Source organism: Xenopus laevis, chromosome 6L (genome assembly GCF_017654675.1).
Source record: "Xenopus laevis strain J_2021 chromosome 6L, Xenopus_laevis_v10.1, whole genome shotgun sequence".
NCBI classification, from domain to species: Eukaryota; Metazoa; Chordata; class Amphibia; order Anura; family Pipidae; genus Xenopus; species Xenopus laevis.
In genome coordinates, this window is record NC_054381.1 from 47,154,875 (window position 1) to 47,163,768 (window position 8,894).

The 8,894-nt window shown below is 41.5% G+C and overlaps 1 protein-coding gene across 1 annotated transcript in view; it reads left to right on the plus strand.

The window, feature by feature from the left end:
- The first annotated feature begins 3,956 nt into the window (after positions 1-3,956).
- The window catches only part of rab5a.L (RAB5A, member RAS oncogene family L homeolog), a 38,921-nt gene continuing 33,983 nt past the window's right edge, over positions 3,957-8,894 (plus strand). The window contains 1 exon segment of the mRNA NM_001087066.1: positions 3,957-4,066. The gene's annotated coding sequence lies outside the window, so the exon portion shown is untranslated.

Sequence of the window (8,894 nt, forward strand, 5' to 3'; positions counted from 1 at the left end):
TATATATATATATATACCTGTATATATTTTAATCTCTATACAATAGTTTCTATTTGCAAGCTTTTGGAAGCAGGTCATGGGTATGTGTTACATATGGATCCTTTTAAAACAACAGAGTTTAATTGGGCTTTTTAGACAAATATCTACAAGCTAAACACAGAAGAGTGGATAGTAAGCAAACGGCAAAATACCTAGGAATTTATGTTATTAGTGGTCCTAACTTTTTGCAAGGTAAAGATATAGTTAAAAAAATGTTTTCACTAATAACTTATAGTTAACACCCAGTTGTTACACATGGGTGCAGGAATTGGGTGCCACTGGAAAACGCATTTCATTATGTTTGCTATATTTTATGGTGATTATGCCTGAAGTGGTGAAGGGTGTATTTCTTTTTAGTAAATTTTAATCAGCTGTAGTTTTTCTGACCTAACAAAGAAAAATGCACCTGTTTTGCAGTTGCCCAAATACAGAACTGAATCTTAACCATCAGCGCCACTCAGGCCCGGACTGGTATCTGTGGGTTCTGGCAAATGCCAGAGGGGCCGCTGTAAGGTCCCATAGACAGTCACTATTCAGTGGGCTGGTAGAGGACTATTTGGGCCTCTGTGTACTTGGAATGCCAGGGCCTACGTTGACTCCCAGTCCGGACCTGGTGCCGCATGTGCTGAAAAAGCAAAAGTGTACATGAAAAGAACACATGAACTTCCACTGCAATTTTTTTTGCTTTATATAAAGTTCAGATTTGGTTCAGCCAGGCTCTTGTATTCAGTTGAATCCTGCTAAAAAAAAAAGAAAAAAAAAAGAAAAAAAAAAGTTTGGGTTTAGATGAAACCTGTGCATACCTATACATTAGGCCTTGTTTTGCCCCTGAATTAGGAAAAATCTGCCCCTTGTTTTTACAAAAATACTGGGTTCCTCTGATGTTGTCTCCTAAATTAGCCATTATTTTTCCCTAAATTGTGAAAAATCTATCCCTCGCAGTACAAAAATCTAATATTACATAATTTCACCAGACCCTAGTTTGCTCAAAAACTCTTTCCTTTCTGGTTAATTTAGAAAAGTCCCTAATTGGCAGCATGTACTGTTGTTGACAACCAAGAAATAATGTATTTTATTTGTTCGCTGGCCAAAGTCAAAGCTCTGATCAGAAATAAAGCTGTTGTTGTACTTTTGATTAAATATTGAGCAGCCATTCGGTTCTGGCGGCATTGTTGGGAAAACCACCAGAAACAGTGTTTATTTTTTATTCTTCTAATAACGAATAGTTAACACCCAGTTGTTACACATGGGTGCAGGAATTGGGCGCTATTGGAAATGCTGTATTCATTACATTTGCTATATTTTATGGTGATTATGCCTGGGTTTGTGAAGGGTGTATTACTTTTAAGTAAATTTGAATCAGCTGTAGGTTTCCTGGTCTAACAAAGAAAAATGCACCTGTTTTGTATTTGCCCAAATACAGAACTGAATCTAAACAATCAGTGCCACTGTAAATTGCTGGCACTTGGGCTGAAATAGCCAAAGCGTACATGAAAAGAACTCATGAACTTCCACTGCAATTTTTTTTGCTTTATATAAGGTTCAGATTTGGTTCAGCCAGGCTCTTGGATTCAGTTAAATCCTGCTAAAAAAAAAAGAAAAAGGCTTGGATTCGGATGAAGCCTGTGCATACATATACAATAGCCCTTGTTTTGCTTCTGAATTACGAAAAATATGCCCCTTGTTTTTACAAAAATACTGAGTGCCTCTGATGTTGTCTCCTGGATTAGCCATTCTTTTTCCCTAAATTGTGAAAATTCTGTCCCTCGCAGTACAAAAATCTAATATTACATAATTTCACCAGGCCCTAGTTTGCACAAAAATGCTTTCCTTTCTGGTCAAATTAGAAAAGACCCTAACAGCAACATGTACAACTAATGTTGCCACAAATACTGGCCTTCCTATATATTATATATTTATCTTTTTTCCCTATTATTAACATTGGGATCAACCGTCATTTTTACCGGCCAGGCTGGTAAAATACCAGCCAGGTGTAAACCAGGAAATAAGGCATTTTATTTGTTCCCTGGGCAAAGTCAAAATTCTGATCAGAAACAAAGCTGAGTTGTACTTTAGACTAAATATTGAGAGCAGTAATTTGGTGCTGGTGGCATTGCTGGTAAAACCACATGAAACACAGTGTTTTTGTTTTATTTTTCCCTCTTTAGATGTAGAAGTTATGGGCAGAAAAAATTACTTCAGATGAAATATTGGGATTTGTGTTAAGAGACTGCAGAACTTTGGGCTTTAACCAGTAACACTCAGGATAAAACAAAACTGTTTCTTCCTGTGTTCCCTGTAGGGTTCCCACCTGTTTTGACCGGAACAGTTCGGTTGTCGTAAGGCCTGTTCAGGTCTGAACTTTGTATATGTTTTTCAACCTTATAAAACCAGAGCAATAATCTGGCCAATACTGTACATGAAAAGCATTTAAATACTAAGATACTCACCTTTCTTATTATTACAGATACAAAAAAAAAGCAAATCATTCAAAAATAAGAAAGTTTTTTTTCTAAATTAGCATTGCTGTTTTTCAGAGCTTTCTGGATAACTGATTTCTGTATAAAAGATTTCATACATTTTATTAAAGGATTGGGCTTAATCATCAAGCAGAATATAGATAGTTATAGGAGTGCCACCTGTGTGGTTTTAAACTGAGAAACAACACTGTAAAGGAGGAGGAAACCCCCTAGGCGCAAAAGCACTGCCCGCTCCCCTGTGTTGCCCCCTTTCTTCCTGGCCTACCTGTCCCCCTGGGCAAATGCCCCTAATTTGTTACTCACTCCCCTGCGCGGGTCCTGTCCACGGAGTTCACAGGTGCTATCTTCTCCCGAGCGGTCTTCTTCCTGGATTAATCGGCATCTTCTGGCGCATGCGCAGTAGGAGTATTTACTGGCACGGATCTAATGCACATGCCTTGAAAGTCACAAAGTGAAATCGGAAAACTTTGTGACTTTCGGCCAATACGCAGTAGATCCGTGCCGGTAAATACTCCTACTGCGCATGCGCCAAAAATGCAGGAAGAAGACCGCTCAGGAGAAGGTGGCACCTATGAACTTTGTGGACAGGACCTGCGCAGAGGGGTGAGTAACAAGTTAGGGGCATTTGCCCCGGGGGACAGGTAGGCCAGGGGGGAGGAGGGAAAGGGGACAACACAGGGGAGAGGGGAGGGATTTTGCACCTAGCGGGTTTCCTTCTCCTTTAAAACAGGGGTCCCCAACCTTTTTTACCTGTGAGCCACATTCAAATGTAAAAGGAGTTGGGGAGCAACACAAGCATGAAAAAGTCCTTTGGGGTGCCAAATAAGGGCTGTGATTGGCTATTTGTTGCCCCTATGTGGACTGGCAGCCTACAAGAGGCTCTACTTGGCAATATACTTCGTTTTTATGCAATTAAAACGTGCCTCCAAGCCAGGAATTAAAAAATAAGCACCTGATTTAAGGCCACTGGGAGCAACATCCTGGAGAGCAACACGTTGCTCGTGAGCTACTGGTTAGGGATCACTGCTTTAAAACATTGTGAAAACTTGATAGAGAATCCAGCCAGTGGCATCTAAGTGACGCAATAACCTTGCCCTGGTGTCATAACTCCACTAACATCATCGTGCCCGCCTATGATGTCATCAAGCCTGTTATTACATCACTGCCCCACCCCCAATCTTATCTGCCCCGCCCCCGTGTTTAGCCATCAGCAAAGGTGGCAACCCTAGTTCCCTGACATAATACGAGGTTTCTAGTGAGCACACAAAACAATGAATTAGTAGTAGCAACCATCAAAAACTTCCGTGCGTTAGCACGTAGCACTCCCACAACAAGTCTAATACGTGCCGCGTCACCGCGCTTATATACTGCCAGCGGTGACGCTAGGGTCTCGCGAGATGAGATTTGTGACGTCTAGATTGGCTGTCCGGCAGGAACCAAGAAGCTGGACGGTAACGGCGTTGCGGGACGGCTAAAGCAGCGATCCGGGGCAACGAGCTGTGCTAAGAAAATCGGGACTGTCCCGCGGGAGGCGGGCCTGTTTAGCGGTATGACATAGCAGAAGTGGTTTGGATTGGGCAACAAAGAAACCTCCTCCTAATCACATGGGGAGGACTTGTACACAAACATTCTACATTCCATAGTAGGGTCTTTCCAATAGTGATCCCCCAGCTGCTCTTAAATGATTTCAGCAACACGAGATCCTGACTGTATAAGCATTAGATTAGAGCATCGAGGAAAGAAATCTGTCACCTGAACTACAGCTCCCAGCATGCACCTGTGGCCAAGCCTTTGGGAATAGTGTCAGTTGTTTAATTGCAGGCCCGAGCTGTTCCATGTAGCTCATTAGGTGCTGGGCTTTGGGCTGGGTGTGTGAGAAGGGCCTTCCAGCTCATCACAGGGGGAAGGACTTATAAGTGGAAGGTTTGTGCTATGGACAAACATCCCACTTTCAGTTTGGAGTCACTAAGATGAGCTCAGTCAGAAAGCTGTCCTTCCTTTATTGGTGGTTTTCTCCGTAAAACATTTGAGAAAATAGTTCCTAGAACATTCTTTTTGTGCCAACCCTTATTTTCTTTTCTGCTGTTTTTTGATCGTAGACATTTTCAGGTATTATGCCTTTTTAGTATCTATTACCAGCATGTGGCAGGTGAGCTTCTTAGGGGATCTCCTATGTTCTTACCTTAATATTCCGCCGTTTACAGATTAGCATGGGCTCTACTGTAATGTTCATACTTCTGATGGAGCCGGTGCCAATACATTTCTCATACCCAGTTATATTTACTTTCTGTAGCAGTCTGCCAAGGATTTGTAACTTCAAAGGAATCCTGCTGCCAAACAGCGCTTCATGAAGTAGGATGCTCTATTAGCCAGGCTACAGGTTGTTCCTATTACTGCTTTTCTTTGTGTTTGCCATGATATACTACATTTTTCAGCCACAACTTCTTTCGGTTTCTCCAAAAAAAATAACCAAAATATTGGACTCTCTAGAAGGCTGTCTGTAATTCCATTGGCTTATTACAGTGGGGATATTCGTGGCAACCCAGGCACCACTGTCTTGTTGCCTAAACAGGATAGTTATCTTTGCTGTTATGCTGGTCATACACTAAACAATAATCATATCCAAACAAATCATATACATAACAAAGTGTTGTATAGTTTTTGGTATGTGTATGGTGGCGTGCCGATCATGACTGATATACATGTAGCAGATGAGGAAGTGAAGAGGATAGAACATAAGGAAGGTGGTCATACTATGTGTGGCCCCTCGTGTGAACTGTGACCATTCGGACTGTGTGTGTTGAAAAGGCAGCGTGTGATTGGCCCATGTATGGTTGGCCTGCGTCATTATGTTAAAAATAACTAAAATGGCATCTCTTGTTGTGTGCAAATCTATTATACATTTATTTGTCCTATTTATGACACTGAAGACTAAACCCAGTTGTTGGCTCTAGGACTGACGGTTTCTAAAATATACTGTTTATTTAACACTGTAATAACACCAACTACATCCTTTTGTAGTTTGCTGTACATCAACTCTGTGCATATAATACAGCCCTGCCCTCTATTCTGTCTCTCTGAGAGCTAGAAGCCTGGTCACTTCCCTTCCCAATGACATCACATGATGCCTGCTCACTTCCCTTCCCAATGACATCACATGATGTCTGCTCACTTCCCTTCCCAATGACGTCACATGATGCCTGCTCACTTCTTTTCCCAGTGATGTCAGCTCCCTTCCCAGAGACGTCACATGATGCCTGCTCACTTCTTTTCCCAGTGATGTCAGCTCACTTCCCTTCCCAGAGACGTCACATGATGCCAGCTCACATTCCATCCCAGTGACATCACATGATGCCTGCTCACTTCTTTTCCCAGTGATGTCACATGATGCCTGCTCACTTCTTTTCCCAGTGATGTCACATGATGCCCGCTCACTTCTTCTCCCTGTGATGTCACATGATGCTCGCTCACTTCCCTTCCCAGTGACGTCACATGATGCCCGCTCACTTCCCTTCCCAGTGACGTCACATGATGCCCGCTCACTTCCCTTCCCAGTGATGTCACATGATGCCTGCTCAGTTCCCTTCCAAGTGACATCACATGATGCCTGCTCACTTCCCATCCAAGTGACATCACATACAGCCTCCCATGTGCACATGTACACAATGGTCCCGTGGCACAATACATGTGCAGAAGGGTGTTGGCTTTTCATGTCATTCTACTTGGAAATATTAAAGGCTTTCACCCTGAAGTCTTTCTCAGCCGTTTCTTTGCTTTTCCTGTCATGCATGACCACCATGACAGAACAGTAGGTTTAGAAGTGTTTCCCTCAGAAGCTCTCAGCACTGTTGCCTAATGCAATTACTAAGTTTTTTGCACATCCAATTTTGTTGTGACTTACTTGTGGAGGAGGGCTAACCTAGCAACACCCTAAAGGTAAACTAGGACAGTTTGGAGGTCCGTTTACTTTATTTGCTTAGAGCTGCAGACCTGACTGCATTAGTTGAAGGTTTAATTACCTTTTAAACATGCGAGAATTGTAATTTGGGTTAATCAAGGTGGTCCAGTTTCTTCCAGCAGTCCAGAAACATACTGGTAAATTAACTGGTTTTATTTAAACTGGCTCCTGGTGAAACCGACTTTGTGCTTGTTTAATAGGAAAATTAGACTGGGCCAGGACTGATGCTAATGATAAAATTTTATAAGATTTACACCTTGTTAGCATTATTTAAATAATCATACGAATGATCGTTTGAAATTAACTGTAGATAGGATATCCTGACATTCCATTCAATGCTGAAACTATCAAGAAATGTTTACCATTTAACTTCTAATCCAACATCTTTGTCTTTGCATGTAAGCAGTGTAACTGGATCAGTTGTGATCATCAGTGGGACACCAAAGCACTGGGAATCCTGCATGTTTATCAGTAGTAGCTTCCTGAGGGATTTCTTTCTGGTCTGCTCTTCTCGGAATACAATTGTAGGAGCACACATAGGTGCCACATTTTTTTTTTTTATCTGTTATTGGTTGAGTGTCTGGAATTTGCAGGCTAGGTTACTTTCACCTTGATTTTATAGCTTGCAGAACCAACTTTCTTAATCTAAACTGCCTCATATTAATGTTTTTGTCTTTGTTAGCATTATGTGTGTATATATGGCACCCATTATCATTAAATTTCAGCAATTTTTTATATATATATATATATATATATATATATATATATATATATATATCTATATATATATATATATATCTATATATCTGCACGTTAATGATAAAGGGTGCCATATATAGATAAACTTTTGCTGGGGAACACTACATGAAGCTTCAGTTTTCATAGTTGTGTTCCCGCACTTTGGCAATGACATTGATGTGCTGCCTAATCTTAACTGAAAGTAGCTCTGTCTGATGTCACTGTAGTTTGCTTCTATAAGGCCACTGTGGGTTACTAAGTCATACATTTGGCCCTGGCTTTTCACATGAGAGAGGATTATCAATTAGGCTGATATATTTGTGTAGAAAGAAGGTGTCAAAATATATATTTTTTTTTCACAAAGGTTTTTATTTGCTTTTCAATATGCATAAAAGAGGAAAAAAAAAAAAGAAACAAATAGAAAAGCAAAATAAGGTAAACAGTCAAGTACAGATTCAAGTGTCATAAAGCAAGGTAGACAATAATAATCTAAAATCTAGTCAAGTGATCCGGAAAAGGGGGAAATGGATAGGTATACCCCTAATTGTAGATATTGAAAGTTACTCACGATGGTATTACCTGTAGACGATAAGACAGAGCATTAAGGTTTATGATCAAGATAGGGCGGTAGAAAATAGTTGGTTAAGATGATGACTCCTGGGGGGTCCCATAACAGCTGATTGTTGCGGGTTTCCCGCGGATCTTAGCAGTTGGTTCGCCTCACGGACAAGATCGGTCCCCAGCAACAGCTCCCGTTCATACCACGTGGTAGTTTGAAAAGTTTGGATAGTGAGTAGTTTTGTAGGTGGAGTGAGGGTGTTAATGTAAGTCAACCAAGTGTCAAAAAACCGTTCTGTGTTTTTCTCCTTATTCGTTAGAGTTTCAATCCAGTCTAAGTGGAATATGTGATGCAGTTTTTGGCGCACCAAAGATAGAGGCGGAGGAAGTCGGGACAGCCAGGTATGTAAGATGGCCTTCCTGGCTGCCGCCGCCAGCCTCTCCGCTAAGGCTTTCTCCGGCTTGGAGATGTGTGTGGTGGATTGTAATTTGCTAAATATAGCCCATGTGGCGGCAACGGTAATCGATTTCCCCGATAGGTTTTCCCAATAACTGGCGATTTCCTTCCAGAACTGCTGTATAAGAGGGCATGACCATAGACAATGTATCATATCGGCTCTGGGCGCTTCGCACTTCAGGCAGCTATCCGAGTGTGTTGTGCCTATATGAAATCTTTTCAGAGGTGTGAGGTAAGCATGGTGTAGCAATTGCAGTGACATTTCCTGGTATGTGCTAGCAGGCAAAATTTTCATCAGTCGCGTGTGATACCGAAGAATATCCACGTTTTCAGCCTGCGGGATAATACATTTCCATTTCGTAAAGGCCATAGTGGTATTATTAGGATCGACAGTAGTTCTAATTTGTTTGTAAATACGTGCGGTGGATCTGATAGTATCATGTTTTGGCCACAATGAGTCAATTGGGTTGATCTTATCTTTGTCCGTCAGCTTGGCCCATTGTCGTGTGACGAAATGTAAGAGCTGGAGCAATGAGAATTGGTGCATCTGCAGGAATGGGTACTTTTGAAGCAAGGCCGAAACTGGTAGGACTGTGTTGGTAGGGGTAATCAAATCTTTAATATTCTGTAAGCCTTCCGTTTGCCAAGCTCTGAAAACCAGGCT